Below are 17,193 nucleotides of genomic sequence, written 5' to 3'. Positions count from 1 at the left end.
ATCTATCTCTATCTTCGTCTCATTCTATATCTTTATCAGTCTCTTTCTCCTTCTCTCTTTTCTCTTCTCACAAGTTTTTCTCATTCTTCTTCATATCTTATTGCCAGTCCTAGAGGGTGGTGTGTATTTGGTTCCAGTCCCATTCCGAGTCTCAATCTCAGTCTCAGTCCCAGTCCTAGTCCTAATCCCAGTCCCTGTCCGTCTCTGGTTTACTTCCCGGAAAAAAGCATCATAAATACTAATATAGGCATATTTATATACCAAATTTCAGGAAAATCGAATAGGACGTATGTAAATAGGTATGTGGGTATTATTAATTCATGTCTTTATTTCGGCTTCGCATGCATATTTATCAGTTTTGCCAGGTTGATGCGACTAAATCGAATATCACAATGAAAATTACTTTAAAGCTCACAGCACCAGCTTTCATTCGGTCTCCATAATACACACATATTCTAGGGGTATCCGGGTCCATGTTTTGGCCTATATCTCGATACCCTAGTCACCTAGCGGTATGAAATTTACTCTGTACTAAAGCATACAGCAACAGCTTCAATTTGGTAACCATAGTGTAAAACAAGTAAGGAAGGTTAAGTTCGGGTGTAACCGAACATTACATACTCAGTTGAGAGCTATGGTGACAACATAAGGGAAAATAACCATGTAGGAAAATGAACCGAGGGTAATCCTGGAAAGTGTTTGTATGACATGTGTATCAAATGAAAGGCATTAAAGAGTATTTTATGAGGGAGTGCGCCATAGTTCTATAGGTGGACGCCATTTAGGGATATAGCCATAAAGGTGGATCAGGGTTGACTCTAGAATGCGTTTGTACGATATGGGTATCAAATGAAAGGTATTAATGAGTATTTTAAAAGAGCGTGGACCTAAGTTCTATATATGGACGCCTTTTCGAGATATCGCGGTAAAGATGGACCAGGGGTGACTCTAGAATGCGTTTGCACAATATGGCCATCAAACGAAAGGTGTTAATGAGTATTTTAAAAGGGAGTGGGCCTTAGTTCTATAGGTGGACGCCGTTTCGAGATATCGCCATAAAGGTGGACCAGGGGTGACCCTAGAATTTGTTTGTACAATATGGGTATCAAAAGAAAGGTGTTAATGAGTATTTTAAAAGGGAGTAATCCTTAGTTCCATAGGTGGACGCCGTTTCGAGATATCGCCATAAAGGTGGACCAGGGGTGACCCTAGAATTTGTTTGTACAATATGGGTATCAAAAGAAAGGTGTTAATGAGTATTTTAAAAGGGTGTGGGGCTTAGTTCTATAGGTGGACACCTTTTCGGAATATCGCCACAAAGGTGGACCAGGGGTGACTCTAGAATGTGTTTGTACGATATGGGTATCAAATTAAAGGTATTAATGAGGATTTTAAAAGGGAGTGGTGGTTGTTGTATAGGTGGTCGCATTTTCGAGATATCGCCATAAAGGTGGACCAGGGGTGACCCTAGAATTTGTTTGTACAATATGGGTATCAAAAGAAAGGTGATAATGAGTATTTTAAAAGGGAGTATTCCTTAGTTCCATAGGTGGACGCCGTTTCGAGATATGGCCATAAAGGTGGAGCAGGGGTGACCCTAGAATTTATTTGTACAATATGGGTATCAAAAGAAAGGTGTTAATGAGTATTTTAAAAGGGTGTGGGGCTTAGTTCTATAGGTGGACGCCTTTTCGAGATATCGCCATAAAGGTGGACCAGGGGTGACTCTAGAATGAGTTTGTACGATATGGGTATCAAATTAAAGGTATTAATGAGAGTTTTAAAAGGGAGTGGTGGTAGTTGTATATGTGAAGGCGTTTTCCAGATATCGACCAAAATGTGGACTAGGGTGACCCAGAACATTATCGGTTGGATACCGCTAATTTATTTATATATGTAATACCTGGCAAGATTTTAAGGGTGTTTTATTTCGCCCTGCAGAACTTTTTCATTTTCTTCTACTTAATATGGTAGGTGTCACAACCATTTTATAAAGTTTTTTCTAAAGTTATATTTCGCGTCAATAAAACAATCCAATTACCTTACCATGTTTCATCCCTTTTTTCGTATTTGGTATAGAATTATGGTATTTTTTTCATTTTTCGCAATTTTCGATATCGAAAAAGTGGGCGTGGTCATAGTCGGATTTCGTTCATTTTTCATACCAAGGTAAAGTGGGTTCAGATAAGTACGTGAACTGAGTTTAGTAAAGATATATCGATTTTTGCTCAAGTTATCGTGTTAACGGCCATGCGGAAGGACAGACGGACGACTGTGTATAAAAACTGGGCGTGGCATCAACCGATTTCGCCCATTTTCACAGAAAACAGTTAACGCCATAAAATCTATGCCCCTACCAAATTTCAAAAGGATTGGTTAATTTTTGTTCGATTTATGGCATTAAAAGTATCCTAGACAAATTAAATGAAAAAGGGCGGAGCCACGCCCATTTTTAAATTTTCTTTTATTTTTGTATTTTGTTGCACCATATCATTACTGGAGTTTAATCTTGACATAATTTACTTATATACTGTAAATATATTAAATTTTTTGTTAAAATTTTACTTTAAAAAATTTTTTTTTTTTAAAGTGGGCGTGGTCCTTCTCCAATTTTGCTAATTTTTATTAAGCGTACATACAGTAATAAGAGTAACGTTCCTGCCAAATTTCATCATGATATCTTCAACGACTGCCAAATTACAGCTTGCAAAATTTTAAATTACCTTCTTTAAAAAGTGGGCGGTGCCACGCCCATTGTCCAAAATTTTACTAATTTTATATTTTGCGTCATAAGTTCAACTCATCTACCAAGTTTCGTCGCTTTATCGGTCTTTTGTAATGAATTATCGCACTTTATCGGTTTTTCGAAATTTTCGATATCGAAAAAGTGGTTATAGTCCGATATCGTTCATTTTAAATAGCGATCTGAGATGAGTGCTCAGGAACCTACATACCAAATTTCATCAAGATACCTCAAAATTTACTCAAGTTATCGTGTTAACGGACGGACGGACGGACGGACATGGCTCAATCAAATTTTTTTTCGATCCTGATTATTTTGATATATGGAAGTCTATATCTATCTCGATTCCTTTATATATGTACAACCAACCGTTATCCAATCAAACTTAATATACTCTGTGAGCTCTGCTCAACTGAGTATAAACACTATCTAGACGTTCACAGGCCCACGTTTTGGCCTATATCTCGAGACCCTAGTCACCCAGGGGTATAAAAATTACCCTCTACTAAAGTACTCATTAACAGCTTTCATTTGTTATCCATATTCTATAAACACATTCCAGGGGTACCCGGGCCCACGTTTTGGTCTATATATCGAGACCCTATGCGTCGATCCTGAATTTTCTTTACTATAAACTTTACAGAGCCCGATGCCTCTCCAACGAATGCAACACCGTGGAAATCGGTTTGTGCGTTCTGGAGTTATAGCGTCAGGAAGGAAAACCCGACTTATTTTTATACTCAGCTGAGCAGAGCTCAGAGAGTATATTAACTCTGTTCGCATAACGGTAATCCGTAACGGCATAAATTAATCGAGATAGATATAAATATCTATATATAAAAATGATCTGGGTAAAAAAGAAATTCATTTAGCCATGTCCGTCCGTCCGTCCGTCTGTAAACACGATAACTTGAATATATTTTGAGATGTCTTGATGAAATTTGGCATGTAGGTTCCTGGGCGCTCATCTCAGATCGCTATTCAAAATATACGAAATCGGACTACAACCACGCCCACTTTTTCGATATCGAAAATTTCGAAAACCGAGAAAGCGATGAAACTTGGTAGGTGCGTTGACCTTCTGACGCAAAATAGAAAATTAGAAATATTTTTTCAAGTAGAAGACAATTTTTCTAAGCGGGCCACCCCTCGGCAGTGTTTGGCTAGCGCTCCGGGTGTATTTCTGCCATGAAACGGTCTCAGTGAAAACTCATGTGCCTTGCAGATGCCGTTCGGAGTCGGCATAAAACATGTAGGTCCCGTCCGGCCGATTTGTAGGGAAAATCAGTAGGAACACGACGCAAATTGGAAGAGAAGCTCGGCCTTAAATCTCTTCGGAGGTTATCGCGCCTTACATTTATTTTTTTTTATTTATTTTATTTATAACTTAAAAGTTTTGCAAGCTCTAATTTGGCAGTCGTTGAAGATATCATGATGAAATTTGTTAGGCACGTTACACCTATTACTATATGTGTGCTAAATAAAAAGTAGTGAAATCGGGTGACGAACACGCCCACTTTTAAAAAAACTTTTTTGCTAAGTAAAATTTTAACAAAAAATTTAATATCTTTACAGTATAAAAGTAAATTATGTCAACATTCGACACAAGTAATGATATAGTGCAACAAAATACAAAGATAAAAGAAAATTTCAAAATGGGCGTAACTCTGCCCTTTTTAATTCGTTCAGAATACTTTTAATACCATAAGTCGAACAAAAATTTACCACTCCTTGTGAAATTTGGTAGGAACATAGATTCTATGACGATAACTGTTTTCTGTGAAAATGGGCGAAATCGGTTGAAGCCACACCCAGTTTTTATACACAGTCGACGGTCTGTCCTTCCGCTCGGCCTTTAACATGATAACTTGCGCAAAAAACGATATATCTTAACTAAACTTAGTTCACGTACTTATCTGAAGTAACTTTATCTTGGTATAAAATATGGCGGAAATCCGACTATGACCACGCCCACTTTTCCGATATCGAAAATTACGAAAAATGAAAAAAATGCCATAATTCTATACCAAACATGAAAAACGAGATGAAACATGGTAATTGGATTGGTTTATTGACGCCAAATATAACTTTAGAAAAAACTTTGTAAAATGGGTGTGACACCTACCATATTAAGTAGAAGAAAATGAAAAAGTTCTGCAGGGCGAAATCAAAAGCCCTTGGAATCTTGGCAGGAATACTGTTCGTAGTGTGACATATATAAATAAATTAGTAGTACCCGACAGATGATTTTCTGGATCACCCTGGTCCGCATTTTGGTCGATATCTCGAAAACGCCTTCACATATACAACTCAGGGCTACTCCCTCTTAAAACCCTCATTAATACTTTTAATTTGATACCCTTATCGTACAAACACATTCTAGAGTCACCCCTGCCCCCCCCCCCCCCCCCCCCCCCCCTTATTGCGATATCTCGAAAAGGCGTCCACCTATAGAACTAAGGCCCACTACGTTTTAAATAATCATTAACACCTTTCATTTGATACACATGTCATACAAACACATTCCAGGGTTACCCTAGGTTCATTTTCCTAAATGGTGATTTTCCCTTATTTTGTCTCCAAAGCTCTCAGCTGAGTATGTAATGTTCGGTTACACTCGAACTTAGCCTTCCTTACTTGTTATATTATAGATTTTGTCGTTATATTGGCCTACTGATTTGTAAGATCGCGGGTTTGAATCGAGGTAAAAGAAACTTTTATCACCACTTAGATAATGTTTAGGAGACGTATCTGGCGGCAGTGGTTAAATCACTAGCTACGAAACGGGTTGAGACAAGCACCTATAGCTGAATCGGTTGCGGTGGATAGTGAACACATACCATTTGTAGAGGTGACTCATAGGGGTAGTGTAGAGGCAAAAGATAGACCCACATTTCAATTGAAACGATGTGAACATTGGACTTGTTTCATGGCAATGAGACAACGAGCTTTGGTAGTTGTCTAAAATTTTCTTTCTTCTAATCTAATTAAAAAAAATTTATTTAAGAAAAATTTTAATCATGCCAATAATAATAATAAAATAATTATTGTTATTTATATATACAAATCGATGCAATGGTTTTCCTTCCTACTGATATTTTATCACAAAAAGAGCACTGCTAACTTGTATACCAAATACTTCGCCAATCTATCTACCTAATGGCACAGTTAGACCGTCGAAGAATATTTCTGCGAAATTTGATTCGAATATATCCATTGGATAAGACAGCTAGTCGGAACGTACTAAATTATATACCTATATATGTAAGTATTTCTGCAAATTTTAAGTATATTCGGAAAAAAGGATTTCTTCCAAAAAAAAAATTTGTGCTATAATTGTTGCGGTGCACGTACATATGTAAAATATAAATTTAAATTTGCTAACTTCCTTTTACAGTAACCATTTTAGTAATCCGATTCTCTTTTGATACTTTCAGGCAACCCCATAGCCCAACAACACCAGCTACAATGTACTAACGAAAATAGCGGTCAAAATAGCAATATCAGTGGTAATATCACAACTAGGCCACCTGAGGGTGAAGAGCATGAAATAACAATTGCAACAACAGAAACAGAAACACCGCAGTCACACAATCATACAAAAAAGACACAAAGTGCTTGCAACGAAGCACAATTGGCTGAGGTGGTAGTTATGCCACAAGAACAACAAAACTAATGGAAGCCGCCACAATTGAGGTGGTGGCAGTAAAAGCAAATACTAACACAGCTGATATTGATTACGGCAACGACAGCAACCAATGCCTAATTGGTGGCGCAAAAAACAGCTGTGCCAGCAACTTAATGGAAGCAAATGAGGCCACAAAAACGGAGCGGAACAGCAGTGCCATTGCACCTATCACACGCGAAGAGGATGACACAGAGGAGGTGTCGGGGGAGGGAGAGGAAGAAAGCAAAAATATGGAATATTGCTCTTACTCGATAAATAACAACGAGCAGCTTTGCCAGAGTGATGGACAAGCACATGTCAAACAAATTGCAACACCAACAAGCACTTCAACGCTAGCAGTGACAGTTACGCTTACATCGAAGACGAAAACAGCAGAAGCAAAAGAGAAGTCAGCGCAGCGTACATATGTCATGCCAAAAACAACAATAATGCCTATTACAATGCGTTTGAAAGACGAAAAGTCTAAGGAATTCCTCCACATAAACGCTGATGATGATGAGATATTAAAAGAAACTTCACCCGAAAGAGACACCAACCAACGCAGCGCTGTAGCGGAGTGGGAGGAGAACGTGAAGGCGTGCACCACTGCATTAATTACCACAACCGTGCAACAGAATCAATATGCCACACAAAAGCTATTAACGACATTCAATGAAAAATCCGACAATGACGTAGAGCATAGCACTGAGGAGGCAGAAGATGAAGACACAGATGGCACGCTAACTGAGTTAGTTTACAAAGATATTGACTTTAGTTTGACGTCAACACTGATGGACAACAGTAGCGTTTCGAATGTCAGTGTCGACCAACACCAATCAACTTTGCTGACCTCTGAATGTAAACGACGAAACGACGATAACCAAGAAAACCTTGGCTCATTGGCTATTGAAGTTGATGACTATGACGATTTAGCTGTCGAAAGTGAGATGAGAATACAACAACAGATACAAAGTGTAGGTGAACAGCATATAAAGTTAGACCTCTGGGCGAAGAAATCTGAGGAAGATGAAGAGGTGAAAGGGCGGAATGGAGCAGAAACAGAAAATTTAAAATTGCAACAACAACAGCTGCTTAAAGCTAACGTCAACAGCTGTCTACCACTTGTCAGGGAAGAACAATTGGCGTGTGCTATACGAATGGTGAGTAATAACAACAGCAAAACCAACAACAAAGTATTACAAAACCACCCACTCATTGCACTTAAGCATTTTTTGTGAGACTCTGATTACCTAAAATTACACTGGTGGCAAAAACTATTCTATGGGGCTCAATTTTTGGGCTTATATAGGAGCTCTCTAAGTCTATGAGAGACATCGTCTTAAAAACTCTAAGGGACTGCTAAAGTCTCGCTAAGCCAGCGCTGTGAAATACGACCCCTGATGAGTTCAAGGGCATGCAAATACCTTATCCACCCACACGGAATTTAACCCTATGTCGACCCTCCAGATTAAAATCCCACCATTAATCAGACTCATTGTTATCAACGCTGACCTCAGAATGACCCGATGATCCGCCTCGCTATAAGAGAGAATAGCAACATAATTACCGGTAGTGGTTTATATTCAGTAATATTTTACAGGCCCCTTGGATACCGAAAACCGCACCCGCTGACTCCAGAAGGAGCATAGATATGTACGTTACCGAGAGTGCTTTAAGTATCTCCACACCCACCTCGTAAATTTTTTTTTTCAAGTTCGTCATAACTGAGCAACTCTATGCCTTCCTTAAAAGTAGCCTCCTTGGCTATGCTAATCATATCCAGTACACATGATCGTATGCAATACCTAGGGCAACGAACACCTTATTTATATCTTCAGATGAACATGGCTGTCCTAGAGGTGCGACGTTCCTTGATTGATTCGCCTCGGACTTAAGAGTGCTTTCACTGGTTGTGCCGTCTGGAGCTCAGTTCCTCCCCAAATCCATACCCACACTTTTGTGCAAGGAAGAAACTGGCTTAGCGACTATTTTCATTCCTCGAAGCTCTTAGTTCCACCTAGAAGACGTTGCAATATCTCGGCTATATTTATGAAGAGTGGTAGACGTTGGAAGTAAATTGTACTACCCACCCTACTATTAAACTTGGTGTCATCTGTGAAGATGGTTGTGAACTCTTTGTTTAGAGCATAAATGTTCTCTTACTCTTGACACGCTGCAGCACTTAATTGGGAGAATGCCGAATAATGTAGTCCGTCTATCACAAATGTTTGGGTGTTATCTTCAAAATACTCGCATGTGCAAATCTGATGCCAGATGAAGGCTGCGTTCCATATAACCTTTCGAACCATTTTACAACTAAAATGGAGTTTATCTGGGAGCTTTATTTTAAAAAGTAAAGCTTTAGGAGCTTTTGTGCGTTTGAAAATATTACTCTCTTTTAGCAATAAAGAGATTTCCCGACGGTTTTGGGGAGTTTTATTGATATTGATGGTACCATCCATGTACGTTTTAGAAAACTGCACCATAAAGGTACTAGCCCGCGGGAACGATTTGACTTGATCACGATGAAACATCTAGGTCATCCAACCACTTTCTTCCGTAAGGAGCTTGGGTTCGCCAGAGCCTCCTTTGCTAAATAAATGGTATTTTCCATGGGTAGTGGACAACTGGGTTTTATGAGCAAGAAATTGCGCTGGCAGCCCTCTGAAGTTGTTGCGCTACACATATCCTCATTATCCCTTTTACCCAGCTGCTTATTCGAAAACATTTTATCTCTAAGGTTTTAATTGAGTATCCTAAGAAGGTCCCAAACCCAGTATAAGATGTTTAGAAAATGGATGAGTTGATTACCCAAAATAGTGAAACCTGTCAACCTTCGCTGGTCTTAACGCTTTTTCTAGTTGTTTTTATACTCAGCGTGATTTGCACACAGAGTATATTAACTTTGATTGGATAACGGTTGGTTGTATAGGTATAAAGGAATAGATATATATATCAAAATCATCAGTGTCGAAAAAAAATTTGATTGAGCCATGTCCATTCGTCCGTCTGTCCGTTAACACGATAACTTGAATAAATTTTGAGGTATCTTGATGAAATTTGGTACGTAGGTTCCTGGGCACTAATCTCAGATCGATATTGGAAATAAACAATATAGGACTATAACCACGCACACTTCTTTGATATCGAAAATTGCGAAAAACCGAAAAAGTGCGATACTTCATTACCAAAGACGGATAAAGCGATGAAACTCTATAGGAAATTTTGCAGGAACGTTACTCCTATTACTGTATGTGTGCTAAATAAAAATTAGCAAAATCGGATAAAGAACACGCCCACTTAAAAAAAAATTTGTTTATGTCAAATTTTAACAAAAAATTGAATATCTTTACAGTATATAAATAGATTATGTCAACATTCTACTCCAGTAATGATATGGTGCAACAAAATATAAAAATTAAAGAAAATTTCAAAATAGGCGTGGATCAGCCCTTTTTCATTTAATTTGTCTAGGATACTATTAATGCCATAAGTCGAACAAACATTTACCAATCCTTGTGAAATTTGGTAGGGGCTTAGATTCTAGGGCGATAAATGTTTTCTGTTAGAAAGGGCGAAATCGGTTGAAGCCACTCCCACTTTTTCGATATCGAAAATTACGAAAAATTTAAAAAATGCCATAATTCTATACCAAATACGAAAAAAGGGATGAAACATGGTAACTGAATTGGTTTATTGACGCAAAATATAACTTTAGAAAAAAACTTTGTAAAATGGGTGTGACACCTAAGTTGTAACGTAGCGTTACAAAGTATGACCCCCAATGTAACCCTTTTTCTCCTACGCCTGAGACCCCCACTCTAACCCTTTTTCACCTACGCCTGAGAGTATACATATATAGTACATTAACAGGTAGCCAACATCAGCAGCTACATACCAATGCATGCGAATAGCATTTGGCGATAACAATAATATGTACACGGTACGCCAACTCACAGTAAATGGCAAACTAAAGTACCCAATTAGCGGTTAATTTCTCACTCGCATCATAGCAGAAGCAGTATAAAAGAGAATGAATTGGCTGTTGTCACTTCATTCCTCGCAGATTAGTCAGAGGAAGTGGTTGCTTTATTCAGCAACCCAGTCACTCCTCCTGACTAGCTGAGTTGAAGGGGTGCTGCCTTGGCACTGGTCACCCCTTGCTTGCGGGGACAACGGGTCGTCGCCTTCATGGTTTTCTCACCCGTGTCCCAGCTAGGTGGGGGGGGGTGCCTCGCCGCCTTATGACCATCCGGCCTTTTTCCCCTCCGCCCCGGCCCGGCCGTCGACCGGTCCAGCAGCTAAAGGGGATACCGCTGTGCCGTAAGGTCCACTTCCCCTCAGCCCATGGATCGGCCTTCGGAATTCCTGCTGGTACAACTCCGCGTCCAGCCCTGCATTCGTGCGGGCATGGAGGCGGTGGTGTCCAGCTGGCGGACCGGCATTAACCAGAACTTTTATTCATTCCTCGCAGGTCCCTCCGCCGCCGCAATTGTGACAGCGTCCTCGCAGGAAGCCGCCACCCGCAACCGCCGCTACTGGTAATCCCCCGAAAAGGTAATCAAGTAGAACGTTCGCACCGAAACCCCGTCTTGGCCACGCCACTGGTAGGCGCTCCGTTGCCCTGTTGTTGCCGTCGCTATCCTACCGCCGTTGCGCCGCTGCTACGATGACCGTTAGCCGCTGCTACCTCACCACCGTCCAACCAGCTCGCTGGTACCGTCACTGCGTCCATACCACTACATCCATCCGTCCGCTAATACTCTCCGCCGTCCAGCCGCCGTGCTAATCCCGCCACTGCATACCGCTGTACCAATCTGTCCGCTAATACTGTCCGCCGTCCAGCCGCCGTGCTAATCCCGCCACTGCATACCGCTGTACCAATCTGTCCGCCAATACTCTCCGCTGTCCGGCCGCCGTGCTGATCCCACCGTTCGACAGCCGCACCGACCCCTCTGCTATTACAACGACCGTTAGCCGCCGCTCGCCTCCCTCCCCCGGCATCTTCGCACGGAAAGCTGCTGCCTTCACTATGCGTCAAGCCGTGTGTGTGTGTGTATTAGTCATTAACACATAACAACTGTGTTCTTATTAATTGGGGGTTTGTGGGACCTCTACTTGACCCTGGATTGACTGAGTGCTACCTCAGCCTTCGACAAAACCCACTTCATAAAGTAAGCGAAAACGCCTTCACATATACAACTACCACCACTCCCTTTTAAAACCATCACTAATACCTTTAATTTGATACCTATATCGTACAAACGCATTCTAGAGTCAACTCTGGTCCACCTTTATAACGATATCTCGAAAAGGCGTCCTCCACCTATAGAAATAGGGCCCACTCCCTTTTAAAATACTCATTAACACCTTTCATTTTATACCCATATCGTACAAACAAATTCTAGAGTCAGCCCTGGTTCACCTTTATGGCGATGTCCCTAATTGGCGTCCACCTATAGAACTATGGCCCACTCCCTCTTAAGGTACTCTTTAATACCTTCCATTTGATACACATATCATACAAACACATTCCAGTGTTACCCTAGGTTCATTTTCCTACATGGTGATTTTCCCTTATTTTGTCTCCATAGCTCTCAGCTGAGTATGTAATGTTCGGTTACACCCGAACTTAGCCTTACTTACTTGTTCTAGTTGTTTTTTGTTTGGAGTAGCGAAACTAATAGTTCATTAAAAATGTGCATAATACTCGCCACCACTGTATATTTCCCACATACTTTCCCATCCGTTTTCTAAATTGTTATCTCATCACCTTAAGTGCAATGAACAATTTTTAGTTTACTATTAAATGCTAACCATTTTCTTTTCTTACCTCCCCCTTTTCTATCTTTTTTCAATTGGTTGATTTGCATAGGATTCGGGCACCGCTACATTGATAGATAAACACCTTGGCCCATTTATCCTGTCTATTCGACGTGTACACGTGCAATTTTAATTCGCCAAGCACGTGATTTAATAGTTTGTTCCTATTTTGTGTCTGCAATCATTCGTAAGGCAATTTTTATGTAAATTTGCTCAAATTGCTGCAGAGCTGCGTCAACGGCATGCCATTGGTGAGGTAAGTAAAACGATATTTGTTGTGAATTTGTTTTTGTATGCATAAGGAGTTCTTAACCATTCCTTAGTACTTGATAAGTAAAACAGCTGTTGTGATGAGGTAATATTTGAAGACAATGAGTGGAAAGCTATCCCTTTATTCAATGTACGTATATCTCATCTTTTTCAGCGTTGAAAAGAACGTCGGGCCTATACACTGTGAAGATATTTTGAACGCCATGAAAGCTCGAATAGTATATCATTCAAAATCACTGCAAAACTCTTAGGTTGTGTTAGCTTAAACTGACCCGTCTATTACTACCTCACCTAGACTTAATGAGTCCGTAGTATCAACAGAAGTTTTTTTTTAACGACCAAACTAAAAAACCCTAACAAAAACCAGGACCTATGCTTTGAAATAGATGCGTTCTCTTGGTAAATGCTAGAAAATTACCACTTGCTGCTTCTAGATCTGACAGCCGTGTGACTCCAAATAGTTGGAGTCTTAGCCTGGCAAGCGGAGGGCACGGGTACAAAGCAATGGTTTCCTCCTCCAACCCGCACTTCCTACATCTGCTATCACTCACCAAACCTAATTTAAAGGCATGTAACGCCAGAAGGCAATGTCCAGTCAGAATACCCATCATGTTTCTACAGATTTCTCTTTTCAAGATAGGAATAACTTTGTTAGCCTAAGATTGTAAGACCTACACACAACCTTCAACACTTTGCAGCCTCGCTCTTGGATCCACGCCCTTTCCGCTTGGTCGATCACCACTCGCCTTCTCTTAATCTCGTCCATACTAATTGGGACATACACGGAGCAATCTTCGAGGGAAGCTCCCTTTTAAGTTAGTTCATATGATTTTTCATTCCCATTCCCATATATGATGGGTTCTTCCCTTAAATTGGTGGACTAATTGGTTTCGTGAGAGAACTTTTTTGGCAGAAATAGATTTCTGAGTTTATCGCACCACGACGGCCGCCCGGAAGAAAGTCTACATTTGCTCTTGATATAATCAAGAATCGCGCCAAAATCCCAAGATGATTGCGAAATGATTGGAGATTATCTCGAAGATAGTTCGAAATAAACACGAAATCATTTCGAAAATGATTCTGAAAGTAAACATAACCCGTCTCCAATTTATATTGGAATAGTCGCGAAGTAGTTCCGATATAATCCTAAGAAAAATTTTGCAATGAATCAGAAATGAAACTGAAGCCATTCTGAAATGGCTCCAAATTATTCAAAGACTATCCCGATACTATCCGACATAATCCAGAAATTATCCCACACTTGTCTGTAAATTATCTGTAAATAGTCTCAAAACTATACCAAAAAAATTCCTTCCCAAACAAATCGAAAAGAATACAGAAATTACATAGATATCTTCACGAAATATTTTCGATATAAACCTTAAAACAATTTTGAAATTATCCTAAAAATATTAAGAAAAAGCGCTGAAAGTATTCTGAAATATTTCTACAATTATCTCATTATTATCCGAAATTATTCCGGAAATATCAGCAAATTTTCGAAATAATTCTTAAACTACCACGAAACGATTCCGAAAATAAATTCCGAAAAGCTCTTTAGCCTCGATATTATATACAGAACAATCCAGCACCGAAATAATCCCAGAGGTATCCCGAAACTGATCAAAATTATTACGAAAACAATGCCGATATGACCCGAGGTAGCCATGAAATCATACTTTGAGAGGATCTAAATATTCCCTTCATGATCCCGAAAACAATTCGGAAATATAAAACAATAGTTCCGAAATAATACCGAGAAGGTCGCGAAATATTTCCAATAAGACCTTCAGGACAGTTTTGGAATGATCTAGAAATGATCTCGAAGTATTATCGAAACAATCATCAAAAAGTGGCACCATATATCCGAATGCTCCTTGCCAGTGCAACGCGGCTCTGCTCGCTTTCACAAAATTTCGAATACTTTCCCGAAGGCTTTAGGGCTTTCCATGTCATCCAACAATATGACCGGAATAATACCCATTCGCTCTTATGGAATCCCGAAAAAATCCAGAAATATAGTAATAAAATAAATTTTGAGTAATTTAGTAAATAACGTACGTTATAAGGTTAATCTGATAGCCATTTGTCAGAAGGTGTTTCACCGGACTAATTCATTCTCTTTCAGTTGGCGAATTAAGTTCACTGATTTTAATTCGCTTTCATTAGTGAGGTAAAATCATTTCACGTCAATTCCACTGACATTTTTGCATGGCGTCTATTTTTGCTCCTCCAACTGAAGTTCGAAGGAGTTTATTTAAGGGGGAATCATCAAGGACGCAATTGGCTAACCAATTTGCGTACAAAAAAATTCTGAAAATTTTAAATAAAAGCTCGATTTTTTTATGGAGTTTTTTAAACACTTTATGAATATCCAAATGTTTTCGAAAACGTTTCGGAGACTGATTTGAATAGTTACATAATTCATTGAATGTTATTGATATTGGAGAAAATTGCAAAGTTTACAAACGGCGATGGTTACTAGGACATGCTCTTGAATTTCACTTCTTCATCAGCTAGCTTCTCGTGATCTGAGAACTCGAAATCTCCAACATTCATACTTTTTACTAGTGTAAAGGTAGATGCCTTTATGCACTCAACCATATGAATGCCCCGCTGCTCGCTTTGCAATTGGGCAAATTGGGCATGTCTCGCTATTAAATACAGATAATTCAATGAAGTTTTTTCTAAATTCAACGAAAAAACACGATAAGAAAATAATTAATGAAACTTATTAAAAACTGTTACTACTTTTTTCGTGTTAGCAACTATGTATGTATCTAAATTTGGTGGACAACCATACTGAAAGTAAATACATCGATAGAGGTGATCTTTGTTTTCGAACTCGTCTCCGATGTGCAAAATCTTAGTATCTGTTTTTTATATCTTTGCCTCTTGATCATTGTTAAGCTTCTCTTTTGTCCATAACCTGGGGTATTAGCTCACGAGAGGTTTATCTAACAAATATAGTATTACATTTTTTCAATCATCAGCTGTTTACCCGCATCTTAGTTGCCTTTTTGCATCCCGCTGATCGATTGTGAGTTGTTTGATCTTAGCCTGTTTAGCTAGGTTAGGGTAGGTTGAACTGGCCGGTCCATGAGGACCTCACCTAGACTTAATGAGTCCGTAGTGTTAGCAGAAGTTTTCTTAGCGACAAAACTGAAAAACCCTATCAAAAACCAGGACCTGTTTAATAAAATAAATCCTACCTCTTGCCAAACACTAGACGCTGTTTATAGGCATGTGACGCCAGAAAGCAGTGTCCAATCAGAATACCCGTCATGCGTCTACAGTCCTGTTTTTTTAATGATAGAAGCAACTTTGTTAGTCTAAGGTTGTAAGACAAGTTTAGTTGCCAGGACCATCATGAGAGCTTCCAATGTCTCTGTAAATTTCATGTGGACAGAATTGGAGAAGTGCGTTTTAGCATTCGGAAATGAAAATAAAAGAAATAAAATTTGTCATTTTAATATAATAATATGAACATTCGATGGGTAATGTAATGAATAAGTAAGCTCAAAATAGGGAAATTTTATATTGCTCTGGCAGGAAGGGTATGATTTAATCAATCTGCTTCTCGTAAACAAAAGGTAGGAAAAGGAAAGGTGAGGAAAGGAAAAGAAAGGAAAGGAAAGCAAGGAAAATCAATGGAAGGGAAGTGAAAATAAAAGAAATGAAGGAAGACAAAAGTAGAGGAATGTAAAGGAAAGTAAAGGAAGAGAATGGAAAGGAAAGGAAAGGAAAAGAAAGGAAGGAAAGGAAGGTATATGAATGGAAGAGAAATGAAAGTAAAAGAAAGGAAATAAAAAGAAAATTAAAAGAAAGGAAAGGAATATAAAGAAAAGGTAAGGAAAGGAAAGGAAAGGAAAGAAAAGGAAAGTAAAGGAAAGGAAACGAAAGGAAAGGAAATGAAAGGAAAGGAAATGAAAGGAAAGGAAAGGAAAGGAAAGGAAAGGAAAGAAAAGGAAAGCAAAGCAAATCAAAGAAAAGAAAACAAAGGAAAGGAAAATAAAAGAATAGAATTGAAAAGAAAGGAACAAAGGAAAGAAAAGAAATAGACTTGATGCATGATCAGCTATGTATGTATTTTTTTTAATTTTTATTGTGTACAAAGCAAATCCTCGGCCATGCTCACGATTCAGCACAGTACACAAAAAGCAAGTACACACACACAGCGTGTCTATAGTATGAATAAGTGCATGTGTAGTGGTGTGACCTTTATGTTAAATTTTTTATATTAAAATGATTTTCAATTATTATTTTATTTATGGATAACAGTGCAGCTCAAAATTTCCTATCAATACATATATAATATGTATACCTTAGAATTATAGCTTAGCGGAAAACGGTTCCACATTTTTTCATCTTATCTATTTATATATAAGATAATAGCTTTTACAATTTCTTGTTAACTCATTCATTAAATCCATATTCGCTGGCGTGCAAGTAATAAAAATTCATTCAATTCTCCTAATAATTTGCACGTTATAATTAAATGTTAAATGATATGATTAACCATCATTAACAAGTATATAATTACTGCAATACGAAATAAAAACAAACATAACTCAAATGCACTCATACATATACAGATACTTTATCCGCACCATTCATAAATTCCATCTACTCACTTAACATTTGTTTACAACCAGCAATCTAACAGCAACAAAATCTCTCTGGGCGCTGT

At 38.8% G+C, this 17,193-nt stretch overlaps 1 pseudogene; it reads left to right on the top strand.

The window, feature by feature from the left end:
- The first annotated feature begins 6,418 nt into the window (after positions 1-6,418).
- Positions 6,419-17,193, top strand: part of LOC137254330 (uncharacterized) — a 448,788-nt pseudogene continuing 438,013 nt past the window's right edge.

The sequence above is a fragment of the Eurosta solidaginis genome, chromosome 5, assembly GCF_040869045.1.
Source record: "Eurosta solidaginis isolate ZX-2024a chromosome 5, ASM4086904v1, whole genome shotgun sequence".
In the NCBI taxonomy this organism is placed as follows: domain Eukaryota; kingdom Metazoa; phylum Arthropoda; class Insecta; order Diptera; family Tephritidae; genus Eurosta; species Eurosta solidaginis.
The sequence above is the reverse complement of the archived record's forward strand: the minus strand, read 5'-3'. Positions and strand labels throughout refer to the sequence as shown.